Here is a 22629-nt window from a genome sequence, read left to right as displayed (position 1 = left end):
CAGACACTGTTTATCTAATGGTTGGAAAGTTTACAAGAAAACAGCAAACTTCGTGCTGTGGTTGTTGAACTGAAGTAGTACTTTACTAGAACCAGGTTTTTTCGGTAATTTTGCGGTTGTAACAACTATTTTCTTTACATACTGCTATAGAAAAGGGACTCTTTTTAACTTAATTGAAGACACTATCAAGAGTAAATATACTGGGGCTTTTAATAAAAACAGTATGAGGAGAACATTCAAAGCTAAATAATCAGAAGCAATTTGTGTTCATGAGCAGAATGATGTGTCATTTTTTTTCCTTTGCAACGCTCTGTACTGGATCAGTTTTGAGACTGTGGCAAACTTTAAACCTATCTTAAAATAATGAACAGCAGTGAGGGTTGAAGATAGTTTGAAAAATACTCTGGAAAGAGAAAACATATGCCACAGAGTGTGGTGCAAAAGTCATATTTCATGCATGACTTTAGAGAATGTTAATAAGGATTAGAACCATACTTCAGCAGAATAACAATCAGTCAAAGAAGTGTAATTAATTTTTCTTTAGATCTCTGCTAGACAAAAATACAGGAGAGATAGCATTGTTGCCTATAGATTTCACTCCAGCTAAGAAATATAGCCCTTAAATACATGCCATAATTGTACACTATAACTGGAGTGTAGTACATGACTCATTTGCTTTATAGTTGTTGGTTTTATAATATTATGAATCCAAAAATATTTTAAACTTCATTTTTTTTGCTTTGTCCAATAAATATGATTAAGATAATACATCCAAAAACATATGTAAGCTGTGTATGTGAGACATATGGAAAGCAGATGTGTTCTTAATTTACATATGACCCAAAAAAAAAATCAGCTGATTACCAGAGATGGTACTTTGTGAAGCTGTTTTGGCCTCAGAAGCATTGTTGCTAGCTCAGCACCATTTTAAAGTAGGCATTTTGCTTCTCTTGTGTCTGAAACCCCAAATTCGATGCTGCAGAAAGACTATCCCTGGGACAGCGACCATTTGGCTTCACAAAGAACAGCCCAGAAATGGAAAACCAAGATAATTTGTTTCTAAATACAATTGTTATTGAAAACTTTTCTTTAATATTTTATGGGTATGTTCCAGCATATATTCAAAACTTGAGTTGTGCCCTTGCTAATGCTCTTTCAACCGTAATGATAATAAAGGCCATGCTCAGTCTCTATTATAAGCCCAACAGGGAGTGCCAAAATCAAATGGCAAAGCTGTATCAGTCTCATCGGTGAGAAATCATGCTGAGGTGGTGGTCACTTTTTTTCTGAAATCAAAACAGAACAGGGAAGTGTTTTCTTAATTTTAACCCCTCATCCTAGAAGTTCTCTAGGGACCATGTTTTGGTTTTCTTTTTTTTTTTTTTTTTTTTAGCTATACCTGAGAAGAAAACAGTAACACTGTAAAAAAAGGTAATGAAAACCTTAACTGATGGTGCTCCTGTGGTAGAATTACAACCAAGAAGTTACCATATTGATTAGTGTCACCAGAAGAGGTTAAAGGCGGGCAGCTGTGGCACACCAGAAATATGGGATTCCTAAACATTAAAAAAAAAAAATCTAGCCTTTTTCTGAGAAGGAGTGGTTCAAGTTGCAGGGTAGACTGTTACAGGGACAAGATAGCTTTTGCAAAACATAAGACTAATTGAACACAACACTTGTAAATAAAGACACATTTTTTTCAGGCAGGCATTTGTCACAGTTAGGAAACTCTAACTCTTTTGCCAGGCTCCATCTTGGCAGCATCTGCTGGAAGCACTCCAGCCAGAGTCCCCCTTGCAGCGGTGCCAAGAAGTAAATCCACTGCTGCTGCCGCCGCTCTGGGGCGCAGGCAGCGCTCTGCAGCGGTGCCCCGAGCAGCGGTGACAGGCTGGGGCTGGGGCACACGCCTGGGCTCTGCGCTGGGATCAGCGGCAGGAGGGGGTAACTCTGCCCGGCTCTCTCACAGCTCCTTCTTCACCTCCAGCTGCAGCATGCAACGGACATAGGGATCCTTCCTCTTCCTAGCAAGTGGCAGGGAGGACCTTGTACAACCTCTGCAGCCCCTCAAGCCAAAAGACTATATATAATTTTTTAAGCAAACAGTATTTTTAACATCTTTCTCCTCTCTCCTCCCTGCCGACATGTAATTCAGGGATTTACTGATGAAGAGGAGGCCCCATGAACCCGGTAAAGCGAGCCCATACCCGGTGCTACCAGCAGGCAGCACGGACATGACTTCTCCCATGGCCGTGGGGAACCCACAGACGTCAGCACACACCTAAACGCAGCAGTGCTGCTGTCTGCTGTTACTTGAGTGGTAAGCCTTCAACCAGCCACAATCAGGGACTGCTTCCCCAGCTTGGACACGGCAGGCCACGCCATTCTTCTGTTGCTCATGTAAATATTACGTATATAATGTTGCTACACTGTTTTCATAGCACAGCCCAGGCATAAAATCTGAACTAATCTCTAGCCCTGTGCTGCTGAGATACTTTCTCACTGGCTGTTAACACAGGCCAAGCCCACATATCAGGACCAAGGCTCAGGATTTGGTGCTGCCCCCCGGCTTCTCTCCAATTCTCCCATGTGCAGAAACACAAAGGCCATCAGCACACAGACACCCAGCAGACCTACTGCTGAATTAGGATCCCGAACAATTTCTCCTCCTCCTTCCCTCTGCCAGTATTTTTCTTTCCTTGTCCCAGAATCTGTCCTCCTTCCAGGAAATCTCTGTTTATATCAGACAAGGCAATGGGACATGCAGTTATTGTTGGACTCTTGTCCAAAAACTATTCCTCCACTGGCTCTACTTCTACTGCAGACAATCCTCCTCCGTGGGCCACTGTCAGGGCTTGCAGCACACACAGCTCAGCTCTGCAGCTGCCACTGGGGCAGGAGGCAGCAGGGCTGGGTGCGCTCGGCTACTGCCAACACCCATGGCACACACCTTGTAACAGAATCCCGAGGGAGAAATTAAAATCCCACCCTACTTTCCAGAGCTATCCAATACAATAAACACAGAGATTCTTCTATGATAAGTCCTAAAAACGTAATCCTGTGAGGTGTGGCATCAAGGAAAACAAAAAAGGACTGTAGAAAAGAACCAAGCCTGTAGACTGTTGGGGGCCTTTTCTTGTCATCATCTGCAACCTCCTGATCTGAAACATCTGCATTGTCTTATGCCGGTCATCAAGACCCACTGTCCCTCTGAACTCCAAATGTTTCCCTTCTCCGCTGTTCAATGCCTCCCTGGGTCACAGGCCCTCGCACACAAATCATTTCAGCCTTTGGAGGGGGCTGAGAGAAAGGCAGGGAGGCTCTGAAATTCAATCCCTGAAAGGTTTTTCTTTTTCTTTTTCTTTTTTTTTGGCCCAAACAAAAGTTATTTTTCTTTCAATGAGAATGCTTTAGCATCAAGTGCTGCTAATGCAGCAGCACCTCCCCACGCTCATGTGCGTGGATCGCTGTCTCCCCTGCTTACTGACCCGCTTGCTCAAGAGATGGGCAAGACATGTCAAGCAGATCTGACGGGCTGTTTTATAGAGCTGCAGGGTGTGCTGCCGATTGTAAGGTCTGCTTATCTCTGGTGGATGCAGAAAATGTTGCATTGTCTGCTTCCTTATAAAACAGACCTGTTAGTTTTTACTACATGAAATCCTACCAGGAACCATCACTGACTGAGCTACTGCCTTGTATGCACAAATTGGCGCAGTGAAGAGCCTCAACATTTCGGTATTCACAGCCTCTTACTGCATTCTTTTGGTTTGCATTTAACATTTCTCTTATGTTAAAATACTCCTGTTCTTGCATTTAAGTGAGGGTTTCTTTGAAAAATCTGTTGTTTTGAAGAATGTCTATAGTTTTACTAAGACTTGTTCCCCAAGCACACTCTGACATCACACTCTCTGCTACAATTCAGCTGTTAATTAACTGACCTTAAATGTTTACAGGCATTTTATAGACAGTCCTTCACCAGCCTTACTGATTAGATGGATATATAATTTATTTTTTTTCAGATCACTTCATCCAGTCCTTTCCTCACTATAGAGACTGCCACTAAACTGATACAGATTTTGAGATTTGAGTAGAACTATGCATTCAAAGAAAACATGCTCTGCTGAAGGGAATCATAGAATCATAGAATAGCTTGGGTTGGAAAGGACCCCAAAGATCATCTAACTCCAACCCCCCTGCCATAGACAGGGACACCACCCGCTAGATCAGGTTGGCCAAGGCCCCATCCAGCCTGGCCTCGAACACCTCCAGGGATGAGGCATCCATAACCTCTCTGAGCAACCTGTTCCAGTGCCTCACCACCCTCTGAGTGAAGAATTTCCTCCTAATGTCTAATCTAAATCTATCCTCTTTTAGTTTAAGACCATTCCCCCTTGTCCTATCATTATCTACCTGAGTAAAGAGTCCTTCTCCACCCGTTTTATACAACCCCTTTAAGTACTGAAAATCTGCAATGAGGTCACCCCGGAGCCTTCTCTCCTTCAGGCTGAAGATAGATCCCCAGCCCTCTCAGCCTTTCTTCACAGAAAAGGTGCTCCAGCCCTCTGATCAAAAGGAAGCATCACTACTTTCCAGATTCCTTTGCTTGCTGTTTTTTTAAAAAAACAATGCAGTGTACATTCTCATTTGCTTGCACTGTAAGACAAAAGCCACTGATGTTTAAGGTGGAACAAACAAATCTGGAGGAAACAGTGGTGAACTCCTCTGTGCACCTCAGACAGGAATTTTCCCATCCTGATGGCTGGTACTGCCCAGGTCCTCAGAAGACATGGGAAATGGTGTGTCCCAGGGAGGAGAGCACCCTGGACAGGCCCCAGCCTGCAGGAACCCTGGGCAAGTCACTTTGTAAAGGACTTTGATATCTGCTGAAGCTAAGTGCCATGGGAGATGCAGCTATTTCCTGCATATCAGATGTGTGCTCAGACTGGGGAGCACAAGGTCGCCAGGAGACTGGGTGGGGGAAGGGGAATTCCTGAAAGATAATTTCTTAAAACACTTAATTAGCACTGACTTTTAACATCTAAACTTACTAAAAAATGTTCATAAATATGAAAAATACAGAGGAGCTAGACACACCTTCTAAAACTAAGACTGGTGAGTAGTGCTGAGTAAACTAGCTTGAAGCAAATTAATTGAAGTATCTCTACCAGTAATGCCACGCTGGATGAAAGTTAAAAAAAAAAAAAAAAAAAAAACTTTAAAATTTCTCATTTCCTTGCTTTTGATTAAAGCTTAAAAAAAAAAAGTCTATACACCAGAATGCAGCATTCTTGCATTCTTTTAAAATTTCCCAGACTTCTGTTTCAAAAATTGCAGCAACCAGTATAAATTTCACAAATCCACTAAAGAGGCAACTCTTCAAATACCTGTGGTTTCCCACATTTTCCAAGAAAAACAAAAAGATTTATCGTTTCTCATGTTAAATCTGAGAGGCTAAACTTTGAGAGACATGCTTGCCCACCTGCTGCACATGTATTAGTTCTAGCTGAAGAGAAGTCAATAAAAATGGAGAAAGAAGAATTTGCAGAGCTGGTTAAAGTAATAAGATTTGTTTCAGAGCATCTGATCTTTAGACTAACAGACTTCCAAACAGTTGGACAAGTAAATAAAGCACCACAGGGAACCCCTACTTGAAATAGGTTACTGCAGGGATACGCACAAAGGAATTCCTACAACTAAGAAAGAGCTGGAGCTATGAAACTTATAATACCATCTATTGGGATGAATTGTTGACTTCTACAACACTTAGGAGCGAATTCTATAGGTATCCATACCTTGAGGACTACATAGAATTCTGTTCTGAGCTTTGGAAAAATATTAAACCTATTAACAATTACCACTAAACAATAACAATATTTTGCACCTCATGTTGACCCTACAGTCATGAAAAGATCATTTGTTTTTAGTTCTACTTACTCCATTCTCTCAACAGAAAGTTTGTAGACGCTTAGTGATACATCTCCTGACATAGTCTTAAAGGCATGAAGGAAAAAGAAATACCTTCCTAAAGGTCTTTCCTTCTTTTGAGAAATGCTAAGAAAATTAAAACGCGAAAAGTTAGCCTAACAATCCTCCTATCGTCCCCCTGGGATTTTCTGCACTACATAGCCAGCTTCCCCTGGATGGAAGTAGGACAGAAAATGCAAATCATTCACAGCAGTGCAAGGCGTGATACACCAAAAACATGTAATAATCACAGCTTAGAGCAGTCAGGAGTGGGAATGTGTAATACAGTAGGCAGGAGCTCTCTGCTCCAACAGAGCAAAGTGCAGTCAGAGAACTAAGCAGATGTCCAGTGTTCATCCAGCTACGAGGGGGTGGAGGTGACACTGTTGTAAGGTGCCATCTGATCAGGACTTCTTTTCTGTGCTTGACATGAATAAGGGGATTAGGATGGCAAGTTTCCGTGAGCTCACTCTATCGGACAAAAGGCCCTGAGGTTTAGTGTCACACTGCCTGATAAAAGTACAGGAGGCTGTCAATCAAGGGCTTCTAGGTACTTGTGTCAGTGACATAATCTTATTAGAAGATAAACCAGTGAAATCCTTTTCATGATGAAAAGTTACATTTAATTGCTCCTTTGCTTTTCTTCTTTTCCTCTTGTTCATTTGTCCATTTGACTTTGTTAATGTTAGCTATTACAAGAATATAACAGGACAAAGATGCGAGCCATCATGCTACAGCTATGTTCATAATAAATGAATGACTAAGCATCCTGAAGGACGTCAGTGTCTTCAGGAACACCATCAATTGTGATCTTTTAAACAGAAGGTCAAAAGTTACTGAATTAATTAGCAGGAATACTCATGCACAAGGATAAAGGTAAATGTTATGTCAGTTGCTTTAATGCAAAAGTAAGCTGGCAAAAAGACTGAAAAATTGCAAAGCCCAGTCTCTGTACAACAAAGGAGGACGTTTAATATCCTCTTAAAGTGGCAAATCCATATTAGCCTTAGAGATGTGGCTGTTTTGCTCTCAGCCAATTTCAGGTTTCTTTTTGGTTTCACAAACAGGCAGCCGATGCTGACACGAGTCACTGCGCACTGCCTTGGAAGGACCTGGAGAGACGTCACTGGTGCCCATAGGGATAAGCCAGGGAGCACTGCTGTGTGGCTAGGAGCAGGGCAGGTCCAGCCCATGACACACAGGCCAGAGTGACCAGAGGAGCCCTGGCAGCATGGAAGCTCTCCCATGTCTGAGAGGAAGCACATGAGGTTTGAACAGTGCTGCCTTCTGGGGACAGAGGAGAGTGACAGGATGCTTGACCCCTAGCACTAGTGCAGAGGATGTGGCGCCGCTGTCCTTGGGCATGCTGTAGCTGGACACCCACGCAGCCACGTGGCTGTGCTGTGAGCAGCCCACATGCATCCTGACCATGCCAAGCACAGCCCCCAGGCAACCACAGGACTCATGTCCTCATGCGTGGTCCCCCAACATTCCCAAGACAGCCCAGACATCACTCTGTGTCACTGGAGGCCATCACGCACACCACTGGGAGATGAGTGAGGCAGGCCACGTGGCCAGGCTGGTCAGCAGTGGGGCACGAACCGCTGCATGCACTGCCTGCTATGGCAGCTCACGTGCACACCACAGGCCGAGGCACACCCTGTGCACCTCTCCTCTGCTCTCTGCTCCGCTCCTCAGACAGGACAAGATATGCTGGCTGCCATTACTGCTGAGCTGCAAACACCCCCAGGCCATGGAGCCCCTGCAGCCCCGTGCACACCGCGGGGCCCCACGGGAGCAGCCCCCACCAGCAGCAGCAGAGCTGTTTGCTCTGGCTCGAACTCACCAGCAGTGCCAGAAGCTGCAGGATGGCAGGAAGCTGTGAAAAGTCTTAAAGTTATTTTCCAAATATTTTCAAATTGGGAAAGAAAGTTTGGACTTGATCTTGTTTTAACAGGACTGATCCAACAGAGGCTAAATTTAAGGTCAAGAAGTCTGTCCTGGAAAAATCAAACCGGACAAAAAGACAAGACAAGCCTTTGCCAGCAACAGAAGAGGAGAGTTGTTCAGGTTACAGTGGCTTAGATTGCCCCAGAAAATACCTCTGGGAAGTAAATTAGCATTTGCCATGCAGTTTAGCTACCCTAAGACTCCTAGTTCTTCAACTAGTTGTGTGTGTAACTTTACCTTGTAAACAGCTGAAGACACTGGGTAAAATTAACCACCTTATTATTGCAGGATGACAAGCCAAGCTAGAAGCTGTGCTTCTCAAAAATATATATTTTTAAAATCACCATATACTTGTCACAATTAATGCATTGCAAACATATTCTGTGTAAACTACTAGTGCCATTTAGCAGCACGGTGTCCCACTAAAGTAAGTTTTACACTAGGTACCCAAGTGTGCATACTATCCAAATAATTTAGCTTCACAAATGCAAAATGTTTAAAGAAAAAAATAAATTCCATTCATTTTATACATACTGTTCCTTATTTTGTCCAAGTGCCTGTCTGACTGACAACAAACTAGCACTTTAAGCTGGAATGCTTTGAGAAATTAAACGTGTAACTCTCTTCCATAGCTCAGTTGTTCTTAAAGAAAATAAGTCCTATATATTTCTTCAAGAAAACCACATTTGCATTTAAGAACGAGCAAAAATTCTGACAAGTGTCTTAATACTTTGTGTGTTGGATTTTTTTTTTTATAAAAAATTTAAATAAAAATCATAAGAAAGAAGGATCAGAGTGGTAGATAGTAGAACAAAAACATGATTTAACATTGGTTAAATCAGTGGTAGTTGGTAATTTAATGAAAAGACAATTGTTAGATTACTGGGCTGTAGATCACATACCACTGACATTCCACAAACACTTTGCCAGTGGAAACCTAACTCCAGCTTTTGGGAAGACAATATCAAACCAGTGTAAGATATTATAAATTAACTACCTGACTTACTATTTTTTTCTCAATATAACAGTTTCTACATTAAGCATATTTACAAAATCCTTTTTTATGTTTTCAAATATTTAATTGCACCTATTTCATACCTGTCAGTTCTGTGCTAAACTGTAGAGACTCCAAATAACTAAATTGAGAAAACCTGTCAGAAATATTTGCATACAGGTTATTTGCTATGTACCCAAATTTCTATTACGTTTTCTTCTAAAATCAACACAAGATGTGGAACTAGATCTAACCCAAGCTCAGATCTACAAGGTAGTTGTATCAGTCATCTCCATTTGAAATGCTGCAGTTTGTAGGCTAACCAATGAAACAGAACTATCACAAAGAAATGTTTAAAAGATATCAAAACAGCCAGGAGAAAAGAACAATGGGTGAGCTAAATGCAGAAATTTATTTTTACTGATCAAACTTAAGCAAATCCACAAAACCATTAGGAAGTGCTGTCAATTATGGCTTGAAATCTAAGAAAGTAGCCATTCAAAGCACAGTAGGCCCTTATAAACAGTTAATCCACGCAGCTGCAGTAGTTAAAGCAAACACACTACCCTTCACTGCACCATCAATTACACCTTCCCAGAAAAAATTACACAAACTATGTAGGATTTTTCAGAGAGAAGATGGATTCTTTTGGAGACTTGAGGTCAAGACTGGGCTGTTTAAAGTATATTATTAACAAATAAACATTTATTGCAAAAAAAAACCCTATAGGCCTTTGGGGAGGAAAATTGTGTTATTTTTGGCATCAAATGACACAAGCCATTTATGGCATGAATGGCTATCACCAACAGACTGATGAAATGGCAAATGTCTCCCACTTAACTTCCCCTGGCTTCCTGAATAAACTTTTTCAAACACTTTTTCCCTTCTGAAATGGCAATAAACTCCATGTAATTTTGGTTTTCTCTCTGTTCTCGTTATTTCAAGATCCGTAGCTGGAAAGGGTTGAAGGTACTTCCAGATGGGAGCTGAAGACTCCCCAAAGACTGGTAAGGTGATGAAAATCACATTGTTAGGATCTGGGGCTATGCACTGACCTTGTTTGTAAGTATTCTTGCCTGAGTGACAACTTGCCACTGGCTTTCAAATGGCTGGGTGAAAAAGCTGAGGTTTAATTGTGGCATCCAACAAACTGACTGTTACAGCTCTGTCATTGAATGTATCCGCTACGCACTCAGACAACCCCTGCCAAAATATGAGCTGAATTTTTAAGTTAAAAAAAAGCCACAAACAGGCTTCAGTTATGCTAGACAACCAGTATTCATGGAGCATGTATGAAACGAAGACAGCTTGCTTGCCTTGGGCTTGTTCTACATCCTTTCTGTAACACGAGCATCGGCTCACTGATCTCAGCCACCGTGCAGTCCCATTGCCTGTCCCAGCTGAGGAGCATGGTCCCCATGGGCCGTGGACCACCCTGCTCTGACTGCAGCCAATAGGCAGGTGGCAGGGCCCCAAGTGCAGCCCATCATTCAGTCCTCCCATCTCCTTGAGCAGGAGTGGCGGCTGGATGGGAAGGAAGCTGTGCTGGGCAAGGCTGCTCTTCCTTTAATTGCCCTGGAATGGCTGGGGATTCTCCCACATAAAATTAATGCAGGCGCCATCAAGGCTAATTTATTCCACACCCACAAAGCCATGCTGGGGAACTGGCCCAGGCACGGGCAGGGAGGCTGAGGCAGCGTGGCTCTGAGGGCCAAGCTAACAGGAGCTGCTTACCCTGCCAGCACTGGCTGCTCCGCTCAGACGGGATGTGCCCCAGCAGCTCGGAGACCCCTGCAAGCAGCTGGACGTGTGTCACCTCTCCCAGAGCTGGGCACGTGGCAAGCTGCAGCTGTGAGACAAACCCCACGTCCTCCATGCAGAGCCCTCCCACCGTGGTTCCCACCAGGCAGTGACAACCAGGAGTAACCACGGTGCAGCAGCTGCAGCACCATACTTGTGTCCCTCCATGAACAATGTGGCTGCTGGCAGCAACGCCTTCTGCTCCTACGGGCTGGCTCGCTTGTGTGTTACAGCTCCAACCACAAAGCCTGGCAGGTTGAAACCAATGATGCCAAGCAGTGATAGCATTGCTGCAACATCTCACATTCCATTTATTCCCTCAAATATTTCTACTGCATTTGTAATTTTGTAACGTTTCATATATTGCTCTTAATTTTGGATTTTATACTACAAGTATTCCCCCGTATTTTGTACTACAAGTACTGCCAAGTTGTGTTCCAGCTGTAAGAAACCATAGCATTGCTTGTCTTTGTACAAGCACATTCGCACAAACCCGAATGCACACACAGGGCATTGTCATATCTGGTGCAGGGATCAGTGCCCACGCAAACGCCAACATGAACTGCACGCGGATACCGCACTGGTACTGTCGCCCCTTCGCGATTTTTGTAAGGTGAAATGTGTGCCCAGCATCCTCGCAGCTCGGGAAAACCGGGGGAAAATGCGATGAAGCACGCGATTGCTCTCGCGCGCGTGTGTGAACGGGAGCGAGGCAGCATCCGGCCGCTGCGAAGCCTCCGCGCGCCCGACGTGCGGCGCGGGGGGTCCGCGGACGGGCGGCACCGCCGCCGGGCGCGGCGATAGCGGGAGCGCGGGACCGCTCCCTCCGCGGCCGGGGGAGCACCGCGCCCCGGCGGGGGCGGCGGCTGGGGCCGGCGGTGCCTCCGGGCCGGCGCCGGCCCCGGCCCCGGGCCCCCCGCGGCCGGGCCCCGCAGCGCGCTCGGGCCCCGCGGAGCCCGCGCTCCGCAGACGCCGCAGCCGGGGCGCGGCGCCCGGCGCTCCCCGCGCCCGCCCCGCCGGGGCCGCCGCTCGGCTCGGGGCCGCCTCCGAGCCGCGGGACGAGGCCCGGCGCCCGCCGAGGACGGGGGCGCGCGGGGAGGCGAGCCCGAGCCCCGCGGCCCGGCGGCCCTCCCGCGGCCGCCGCCGGCGGGACACCCGCCAGCAGCGCGGCCGGCCCTCGGCAGGGCGCGGCGGTGGCCGGGGCGGCCCGCCGCCTGCTCGCGTGCTGCCGGGCGCAGCCGACGGGCAGCGCGTCCCCGGTGCCTGCTGCCCGGCGCGGCGGGGCCCGCACCCCGCGCCGTAGGGCTGGCGGCAGCAGCGGTCCGGGAGCCCCCGCCCCGCTCCCTGCCCAGCTGCGAACGCAAGCTCTGCTTGCGGCCCGTCCGGGGGCTTGCTCCGTACGGCGTCGCTTCGCCGACCTTCACTGGGTCTTCCCTGGCCGCCTTCTGTTACTACGTGGTGCTTAAAGCACCGAAACCTAAAAGCTAAAAACGGCCATTTAAAAACACGGAAAGGCATGTATTCTCCCGAGTCTGTGTGATTGTTTGCATGTAACAAAAACCATACCGACGTGTCGTGAAGTTACTATCAATAGAATCACTTCGGAATATTTTTTTTCTTCTACAGTTTCAAGAGAGCCATGTGTGGGAGGCAAAACTCATTCACTGGGACTTGGGACAGACTGGCTCTGCACAGGGGCAGGTTTTGCTGTTTCTTTCTCTATATCTTCTTCCTTTATGACTCTGGAGTCTAATCATTAATAATCAGAAGCTGACTGAAGCACTAGAATTATAATATTTCCATTTCCCCAGTGCACGTAAGCACAGGGAATACAAGCAGCTTGTGAAGGACAACAGAGCCACTAGAGTTGTGAAGAACAGGAGCTTGTCATTGTCAGGACATTTAGAGAAGGAAAGGGTTGGATTTCTAAAGCCTTACTGCTGGTTTGAGCATTCATGTAGGGCCCCATCACACTTTCTTCTTCAGCTCTAGCACGAGGGGAAGCTGACCCATGGGGTCGTGCTCCATGTGCAAAACCTTCGTCGTCGCCAGATGAAGCCCATGCCGAGATCCAACTGAGTGGACAACTTGCAATGTTAAACAAGGTACTTGGGGCAGCTTTGGCCTATGAAGAGCCTCATTCCTAAAAACTGCAGTGAACAGCTCCACCAAGCTCTCTCTAGACATTTTCTGTCAAGTAGCCTGGACTTGCATGATACTGCAAGCCACTGCATGCCAGGGAAGTTGGCTTCCAGGGCATTACTTAGGGAGCCCTGTGAGGGAGGATTTGCCAGCTCAGGCCCTTGTGGGGGCCAATGACCTGGCAGCATCAGCAGCCTCGTGCAGGGAGCACTTCGTGTGCCGGTGACAGCTGCATCAGGAATGCACTGCTGACCTCAGCGAGAGCCACAGCCCGCTACAAGCTCCGGCAGCATGAGGACTGCTCTCCAAAAGTGCAACAGATAGGCACTGAATCAAGCCTGCCTGTACAAACCTTCATAGAGAGGAAATTCAGTTGGCAAGCCGTGATTATTAATATCCAGGTCAGAGGGGAGGAAAAGTCAGAAACACAAACATCCCAATGACCATGCAGACACCTCTGAATAGACAGCGTGTGCGACCGCATCCCAAACACACAGTGTGCACCAACCTGTGTGCCCACACGGCTCCCGCTCCCCTGCCGCAGCCTGGAGGAGCCAAGCTGGGGGCTTTTGATCTATGTGCAGTTCACGAGCAGCTCAAGCACAGCTCCATCATTTGCCTGACAGGGAGGATGGACCAGGTAGCCTACATCCCCAGCTGCTGGAAGAAATAAACCAGGTGAAAACAAGGCTGAGCGCCCAGCCAGCTCCAGCCTGTGTTGCAGCAGCGGGACCGTGGGCAGCTGGAGGCATCTCTCACTCCTCCCAGCTCAATGTCCTCCCACAGCTCCCTGCAGCATCTGCAATCATCCCTTCTGTGGCTCCTGACCACGTTAAAAGCTCACTACAAGGTTCACAGAGACAGGAAGGTTGGCCTGCTCCTGGCCAAGATCTACCACAGTTCTGAGGGCACAGCACTGCTAAAATATATAAATGAAGAGCTGTTGCAGTAGAGGTTGCTTAACACTGATCATTAACTACAAAGAAATGTCTGCAGAAAATCCTGAATATTTATGGGTAGTGCTGGAGCTACCAGACTACCACATAAAGCTGTACCCCGCTGCACCAAAGCTTCTACCAACTGGAGGCAGCTTGCCTATTCTGTGGTCATTTCAGTGTTCTGTTTTGCATTTTTTTGTGTTTTGCGACTCACTCAGTTTCCTGGTTTCCTACCATGCTTTATTCTGATTTACTAATAAGCCTGTTCTGTACAATACAGAATTAAATACTTGTCTCATTTTACATGCATTATCAAAAGAAACCTCAGCAAACACTCTCCCTCCCATGAAACTGGATTAAAGTTGTGACATAAAACAGAAAATTAGAAATCAGAGAAGCTGTTTCCAGTGGGAAGTTAAAGGAGTAGGCTCTATCAGGTGATAGAAAAATGCTAGCTGTAGGCAAGCTGATTATGTCGAAGGATAGGATCACACAGGTTGAAAACAACTGTTCTGTGGAATGGATGTTAATGACAATTGTAACCTTTCTCACTAATGGGTTTTGGCACGTATCATGCGGCAGCCTAAGGGTCTGGTCCTGCAGAGCTCCTGGTGACCCCAGCTCTGGTTGTGGAAGTCAGCGATGCCCAGCGCTCTGCCGAGCCTGACCTCTGAAGAACAAACACTGTTCCCAGTCACACCTCTCACATGCACATTCTGTAAGAAACATGCTTTCTAATATACAAGGAATGCATTAGTGCTAAATTTTGAAAAGAGAAACTACTGCAAGAAGTAGCAATGTTTGAGTCAGTCTGATGGAACAGTGAGTAATCACTGGTTGTAATAAATGCTTTAGGAGATTATTAATATTTTTTTCTGCAAATTCAAATTTGCTCGCTTCCTATGATAATAATAATAATAATAATAAAAGTAATAACTGTGAAGAATAGCATTGGTGTAGACGATTATGTAAAGACCTCTATTCTTTTTTTAGTTCTGTTTTTTGTTTTTGTAATCAGTGAATGCTGATTCAGGTTGCACTAAGGAACAAACACATGAAAGCAAACTTCCTAAACAGCTACCAGGAGGATTTGGTCCTCAGCATGTGCACATAAATTCTATTAGCTCTTACTGGGAGAGTGCATGTGCATGCTTGTACATTATAAATAATATACTGATTGCAGTAAAATCAAGAGCCAAATTCTATCCTTTGATGAGCGAGGATGGCTCTCATTGAAGTCAATAGGAATTGCATGTTCACAAGTTCATGTCAACATTTGCAAAGGAAAATTTTTTTGCATACTAAATAAAATATGTAGTATGTTTTGGAAACAAAGCAAATGACCTCCGTGACAAGTGTTTTCTCTAAATGTGTTGGCTTGTTACAGAAACACTGGAGTATAAACCCTTATAAAGTTCCTAAGAAATATGTTATTCCTTGTCTATGTTGATATTAAAGGGCATTTAATCAATTTGTGCTGTATCGGTTCTGCTGTATCTATAATGAAGATCACTGTAAAATTTCAAAACCAACAAAATAACAAACTGGAATTAATCATATTAACAATTCCTTTACTGTAATACAATCTTGCAAATGTCTCCTTGTTCAGTTGCCCACGGCAAATAGTTTTTGAAAGAAGAGTAAAATTCTCTCTGTTCAATCTGAGCATCGTGATAAGAAACATGCAGGTAGATTTTAGCTGGGCTGGTAGATTTCCATCTCAGTCTTGAAAAGTTGTAACAGATCCTGAGTTCCTCTGGTAATACTGATCTGAACACTTTATCTTCTAAAGACAGTGTATACTTAATGTTGCATACAAGATACTTTAAGGGGTTAGCTCCTATATAATCTCCATTACAATTGCGTAATTTGCCACACATGGTGCTTTCTACTTATAAGGTGCATTCAATACCCAATAAAGGGCAATGGCAACACATATATTCTATGTATGTGTCGGTTGTATAAAAGGAGACAATGTTTGTTATTGGTAATTTGTTTGGTAAGAATCAGAGCCTATTTCGCAGTTTTGACAACTGACTGCTCACTTCCAGGGAACAGAAATCCCCGTCTGCTCCTCACATCACTCTAGCACAATAATTTGCCTTACTTTTTATAAAACCCGCTGATGCCAGTGGCTGGATCTGATCTCTGTGACTGCTTTAGTCAGAGCGATTGGACAAGTTTGTCAACATATGTTCAAAGCAATTGCAGGCAGGCATACCAAGAGGTAAAACAAAAGCAAGACAAAATTTCATTTGAAGAGTAACAGTCTAGCCAAAGCAAGTTCAGGAACTTAAAGAAAATGCAATCGTAGTAATTAAAAAAAAAAAAAAAGTCAAAGATCTGCCTCAATTTTATCTTGAATTTAAAGAAGCATCTGGAAATGGTGAATAATTTTGCTGAACGCGGCAAGTAAGACTCAGATATTTGGATCTATTTTAGCATGCATGTTATAAACACCAAAGAACATTATATTTAAAACCAAAGGTCAGCTTGTTCTACCTGAAAAGTTTTTTTTCTTCATTTTTTTTCTTTCATGCTCTATATTCTTGAATTCAGAAGTCTAACTTTACTTTCAGTATTTATTTTACATTAGATATGGATTTGTTCACGATTTTTTTTTACTTAGTTTACATAGTGGAAGTAGTGTCTCTATCCCTAAACATTACCAGTGCTGTTAAAGTTATCTGCAAAATAATCTTATCTCCGTTACATTTTTACAGCGTCTTAATTCAGAAAACACTTCTGTTTTCTAAAAAAAAAAAAAAAACCTAACATTTTTTATCAAGCTAAAATCAGTTTTAAGTAACAGCTTTAGATACAGCACACTACAATTACGTAGGTCTGCAAGGTGTATATTGAATAATCTTTCCCTGCTTGCTTGATATATTTATCCAATTCACTTAAAGAAAGGAAATTTGTGTTCTTAATTGCACTCATCTAAATCCACGGTAAGTCCTCTAATTTCAGAATTTGGCTGCCAGTGGCTCAGCTGTCAAGGTTCACATCGCACTGTGAACATCGCACACATCTAACCTTCTTCTTTGTTTCAGAACAAATGTGGAGTTTTGATATTTTGTAATGAACAAGACACTGTCATTTCATTATGAGTCAATCTTTGCCTCCTGAGTAATGCAATCATCCCCAAATCATGCCAAAAAAAATCTTTCCACCACACTAAACCATCCAAGAGTAATACATGGCTTGTTTACCTTTACTGGAGATTGCTGTACAATTCACTTCACAGTTTTATTTACTTGCTTGCTTGCTTTCTTACCTTACCTGAGCAATAACATGACTTATCATACAAGAAAAAATAATGCAGGAAAAAAGCAGCATTTATCCCTGTTTTTGTTTTTTTTTTTTTCCCCTGCAAGTATGTCTTTTGACCTGAAACACCCTTTTTAAAAGATACTGTAACGTTCTTTTTCCATTTTGCTGGGGTTTAAAATTCACAGTCTTTTTGTGAATCTGAACATTATGCAACTTGTGAAATCTTGAAATATTACTATTACATTTACACATCACATTCTTCCAAAACTGACACAAGAACCAAACAGCCCAAGAAGTATTGTGCAAACCAAACAAACATAAAATGTACTTGTCGGCTCTTCAGTCTAACAATGATAAGAAAAATGAAGTATTTTACTAATCCTCTCTTCCCCCTCAAATTACCCCACTGAGCACAAGCATGTTACTAATCCTGTCTTCCCCCCAAAATTACCCCACTGAGCATGTCAGCAGAAGTCTATGGGCTTCTTTGTGTATGGGTACTGGGGTGGGAGGCGTGTGTGTGTGTATGTCTCTGCGCCTAACTGCGTGTACACACTCATTTCACAATGCAGGACAGCAAGCGTGTTTGTTTTTAAGTATGTATTTCATTATACCCACTGAAGGCCCCATCCTCTTTTCTTGTGCACTCTAATCTCCCACTGACTTGCACTGTGAGTATGTAGGGAACTCAAGCTCATGTCTAATAATTTACTTTATCTGCTGCATTCTTCATTCCAGTAGAATGAGATATTAAACAAAATCAAATCAATTCTTGTTTCAAGAACAGTAGTGAAGAAAAGCAGATTTAGTATAAATCTGAGTTTTGTGGATTTTGTCTGGAATGAAAAATAAAACTAACAGATACATTATGAAAAAATACTCCTTTTTTTTCTTCTGAAAATTTATTCCCAACTATCTGACTAATTTAAGCAGACTCTAACTGTTATTAAATATGCCCCAACTTTTAAAGATCACAAGAGCAGTAAGTGTTTTAAGACATATCATGCTTTATAGGCTGCTCCACAACAGAGGCACGGAAGATATACATTTACAATTGAAATACACTAATAACGTAATTGATCTAAGAAAATACATTATAATCCAGACATTTCATCATGATATATTACTAATAGCTGAAAAGGTGCAATGTATGCCTTTGAACTAGCTTAAAATGTTAGGCCAAAAAATAATAGATGTAATTTCTTAGCAGAATACAAAATACTCCTGTTTATTATATATTTTGGTGAAGAAATTTTCACAGTGTGTATCATGTTTATTATTTCTTCTAATGATGGAAGTTTGATATTATAAATTATCCTCTTTTTAATCTAGTTGCATATTGCCTACATTGCAAAAAGTTCTTCCCTATCATTTTCTACCATGGATAAGTACAATTTATATATAACTGTTGTAATTATTTTGTCCAGTAAGTTTACCATGATTGTTGAAGGAAACCAAAATATCTCCCCAAATTCTTACAACATGCTCCACTCTATATGTCTGCTACTATTCATTCAGTCTAACTTCTAACCAAACTCCGTTCTCTTCGCTGGCTCTGTTGATCCAGTGCCATTTCAAAACTTGCGCAGTTATCTCCTCTGCAACCTCTTCTACGTGCTGCAAGGAGATGAATTCCTGCTGACGCAGGGGGGACCTGAGGGGGTTCTGCCCAATCTCTGGCTACTCTGCTGATGTCATCTGCAGAAATAAGTTACATTTCTGTAACACTCCTGCTTTTGGAATTGTTTTGAGGTGCTCGTAAAGCCTGATCTTACAAAGACGTTTTAATTGGGCTGATATGTCTGATAATGCAGGAACGTTTGGTTTTTCAGAAAAAAATGCCAGAGTATTTCAGACACTTTTAAAAGCATTTTTAGTGGATGACATAACTTTAATCATTACTCTATGTCCTGGGTATGTGCCTATGCTACTCCTCATCTCTAAGTTTCAATCAGTTTTATGCTATTTCCTAATGACACATTCACGAGGACTAGAGACAGTCTAATGCAGGAGGCAAATGGAGTGGAGTGGGACACCACTGCTCTGCAAAATTTTACCAAATTCAGATGATGAACAATTGTACTGATGAACATAACAATAAGTCTGATGTTCCTCAGTTTAAAAAAATGTAAAACTGAAAACAAATAAAATCTTCCTGTTAGTAAACAGTATTACCCACTCTGCGTGTAGCAGAATCTGAGAACTCGAGTCACCTCTTGTACCACGAATTCTGCCTACATTCCACAGCCTGCTCTCATGATAGAAATGCTCACTCTCTCTCTCTGGAAGAAAAATAACATTCATGAAAATTAGAGACATTTACTAATAGGAAGCTTTTCTATTTTGAATATAAAATGCAATAGAACCGGGAAACATAAGTCTCACTATTACGCTCGTGATGGAATTTCCAGAATCTAGAGAGGTTAACATTTACACACAGCAAAGAAGTTCCACAGCATTTTGTTTCCTTTCTGTTAGGTACATGCTGCTCCACGCTGATTTTACATAAAAAGTAAGTACAGTCACAGCCAAGAAAGGATCTAAAGATGAAGAACAGTATCAATATGTACCAGAAATACATGGCAAGTACTTTTATTAATAGCATCCAACAATGATGCTAAAACAACGCCTGACACATCGTGAAGAATCTAACAAAAATCTAAATATTTCTCTTTCTTACGCTAGGCAAAACTTAAAATGCATAGATAAAAAATTATGAAATATGAACTGTGATTGTTACCCTGTTCCTTGAATAAATGACCCCCTCCACAGCCTTTATTTTCAATGCTACAAAAAGAATACGGAACTTTCTAGAAATTATATTTATTACTTACATACGCAAAAATGTAACCTGAAATAGTTACTATTCATAGCATTTATATTTTTAAATATCAGCAATAACTAGAGCAAATCATTGTGTAACACTCAGTAGTGAGACAAAAACAAAGCAGAAAAGCATAATCACACACAAAAAAAAAACAGAAAATGAAAATGAAAAAGATATGTAATATTTCTAATTACTAATGCTTTGTAGCAAGAAGCACTGTTATGAGTGATACAATAAATAAATTCATTTAAGCAAATAACCTGAAAATAACTACTGCCAAACACCTATTTTTGAGAAACATTCACTCTAAAGGTTTCAGTTTGTCAGAAAGAAAACTTCTTTTTTAGGAAAAAAAGCTCAAGTGTAAGGTTCCAAATGCGCAACAATACTGCAATTTGGCAAAGCTCTCATTAAAATCAAAGAGATTCTGTTTGAGTCAGGCTTGCAAAAGTCAGCCTTCCTGGTGCCATTGTACTGCTCTGTATTTTTCCTTAAAAGCCTTGCAATCAAATGTACTGTGACCCTCAAAATATTACATCTCAGCAAAATAAATACTTCACGTAAAATCAAAAGATCAGTATGTACTCATGAAAAAAAAAAAAAAGTTTAACTGCGTTCTGTAAGAGGAGTGTAAAATTCATGCATAGCATAGAGGCTGGTCCCACTGATACACCAATGATATTTTTGTAATAAATTACATTTATCAGGCACCTCTGACTATTTCAAACCATGCTTGGGCCACTAATCCACCTCCCCCAGCATTTATTCTAACATTCCAAGCATAGGGGTAGCTTCAAATAGCCAACATTTTTATTAGGAAAAAAAAAAAAAAGAAAAATGTTTTTACCCTCCCCCCCTAATGTGAAATGCCCTTATCCAAGGATGGGCAGTAATCATTCCTGACCCAGTGAAAGGTTTAAGGTCTGATATCTGACCCATCAGAAGCTTGCTTTCATTAGAAAGACGAGACATCAGTTTTCCAAAGATATACACACAGCACTTGATTATAGTCCTGGGAGTTCTGGAGAAATCTGACCTTTAAATTACATTACTACATACAGAAAAATCTATTTAAAGCTAATTTCAGTAACTAAGATATTTAAGTAATCTTTATTCTCCCTCTTATTTTCCAGAGATCTGTAAATAGGATTCAGGATAACAGAAAGCACCTGATTTTACTGATATTGTCTTCTTCTGTACCGGTACTGTTTCACCGCTGCACTCCAAAGCACATTTGCTTAGCACATAGGTGTTATACATCATGGTACGTTACAGTCTTGGATGACGGTTGTACTAGCATGCTGGAGATGACTTGCACAACTTGCTCATGGCTTCACTCCTCCCTCCACACCGATAAAACTGATCATCTGCATTGTACAGCCCGTGAAAATAGTTTTCATGTCTTTATAGCTATTTCTATACTTTAGCTATCATAAAAGAATGCTTCTCTAAGCCTAAAACATTACAGACAGGGAAAGCACGCAAACAGTTTCAGCATAGTTTCACGTTTGCTCTTTTGGGCTAATAAAATTTCAGAGAAAACAAATTTTGATTTACCATGTCTCCCCTCCCCTTTCCATGAGCTACTTCTGCTGTCAGTCCTTAGGGGCACACACAGCAGGCTATCATGTAATGTCACACTAGGTGCTGGGATTCAACAAAGGCTAACATGTTGATATCTTTTTATTGCTCGTCAGCCTGGTTACCCCATTTCCCCCCTATACAATGGGACACTTTTGATAATATGTAAATTTCTGAACCAGTTACATTTCTATTTTCAGTCAGTAACTTTTTTTTTTCCAAAGCAATACAAAGCAGTACTCTATTGTCTTGCTTTTTAACTCACAAAATATTCTCCTTTATTTTACAGAACCTAAAGATAGGACCGAAGTGGTACATTTATTTATAATAAACATAAATATTTACATTGCCAAACAATGCTTTTTTAGGTAGCCTAAACACTATTTAAAATTCTTTCTTAATTAACAAAAATATCAAAGGTAATACTACCTACACTGGCAAAACTTTCATCGAGCTACCACACTAGCTAGTAGGCTGTATTTTATTTTGTGTAGAAGTAAAAGACAAAGTATGTGAAGATTCTTCCCAAATACGAGTACGAGAAAATACAAATATTGTTAAAATCTCAGTTCCTACAAGGGCAGGACTGCGGCAAACTAGCTGAGGCAAACTCTGGTCTACTTTCATGTGAAGTACCCAGGCCTGTGTAAGATTCTTTAATAGCATGCTGGTAAGGGCTGCAGTATGAAATAACACGTTTTGTTGTAATTCCTAAACAGGGGGACATTTATCTAGGCCATTTATACAAGAGTTATAACCTTAACAATATTTATACTCAGCATGTCATGTTAGCATTTACTACCAGTTTCCATGGAGATGGATTTTCATGCTGTAGCTATGAAATGCACATTGTTGCCACTAAGCCACTTCAGGCCTTTCTGGAAGCCTGCTGAATGCCTGACAAAAGTTGATGCAAACCAATAGTTGTTGTTCTTTGTTTGTTGCCAGACTTCTAGCAGAGCCATATTATGTCCTAGTGATTGAAGTGCCCATGTTCGCCCCCCTCCCGGCACAAAAAGGATCCTCAATTTCGGTGACAAGCATGAAGTGGGCTTCTGCAGGGGAGGACAAACGCCACGCAGGGCCGGAGCTCTGTCTCCGCACAAGGACACGGCGCGGCGGGGGGCCGCTTTCCCGACAAAGCCTGACATTTTGGGGATAAA

At 42.4% G+C, this 22629-nt stretch overlaps 1 protein-coding gene across 1 annotated transcript in view; it reads right to left on the bottom strand.

The window, feature by feature from the left end:
* Positions 1-22629, bottom strand: part of LMX1B (LIM homeobox transcription factor 1 beta) — a 109162-nt gene that overhangs the window by 84416 nt on the left and 2117 nt on the right. The window lies entirely within an intron of this gene.

Source organism: Anser anser (genome assembly GCF_964211835.1).
Source record: "Anser anser genome assembly, chromosome: 21".
Classification (NCBI taxonomy): Eukaryota; Metazoa; Chordata; class Aves; order Anseriformes; family Anatidae; genus Anser; species Anser anser.
Note: the sequence above shows the minus strand (reverse complement) of the source record. Positions and strands in the feature narration are given on the sequence as shown.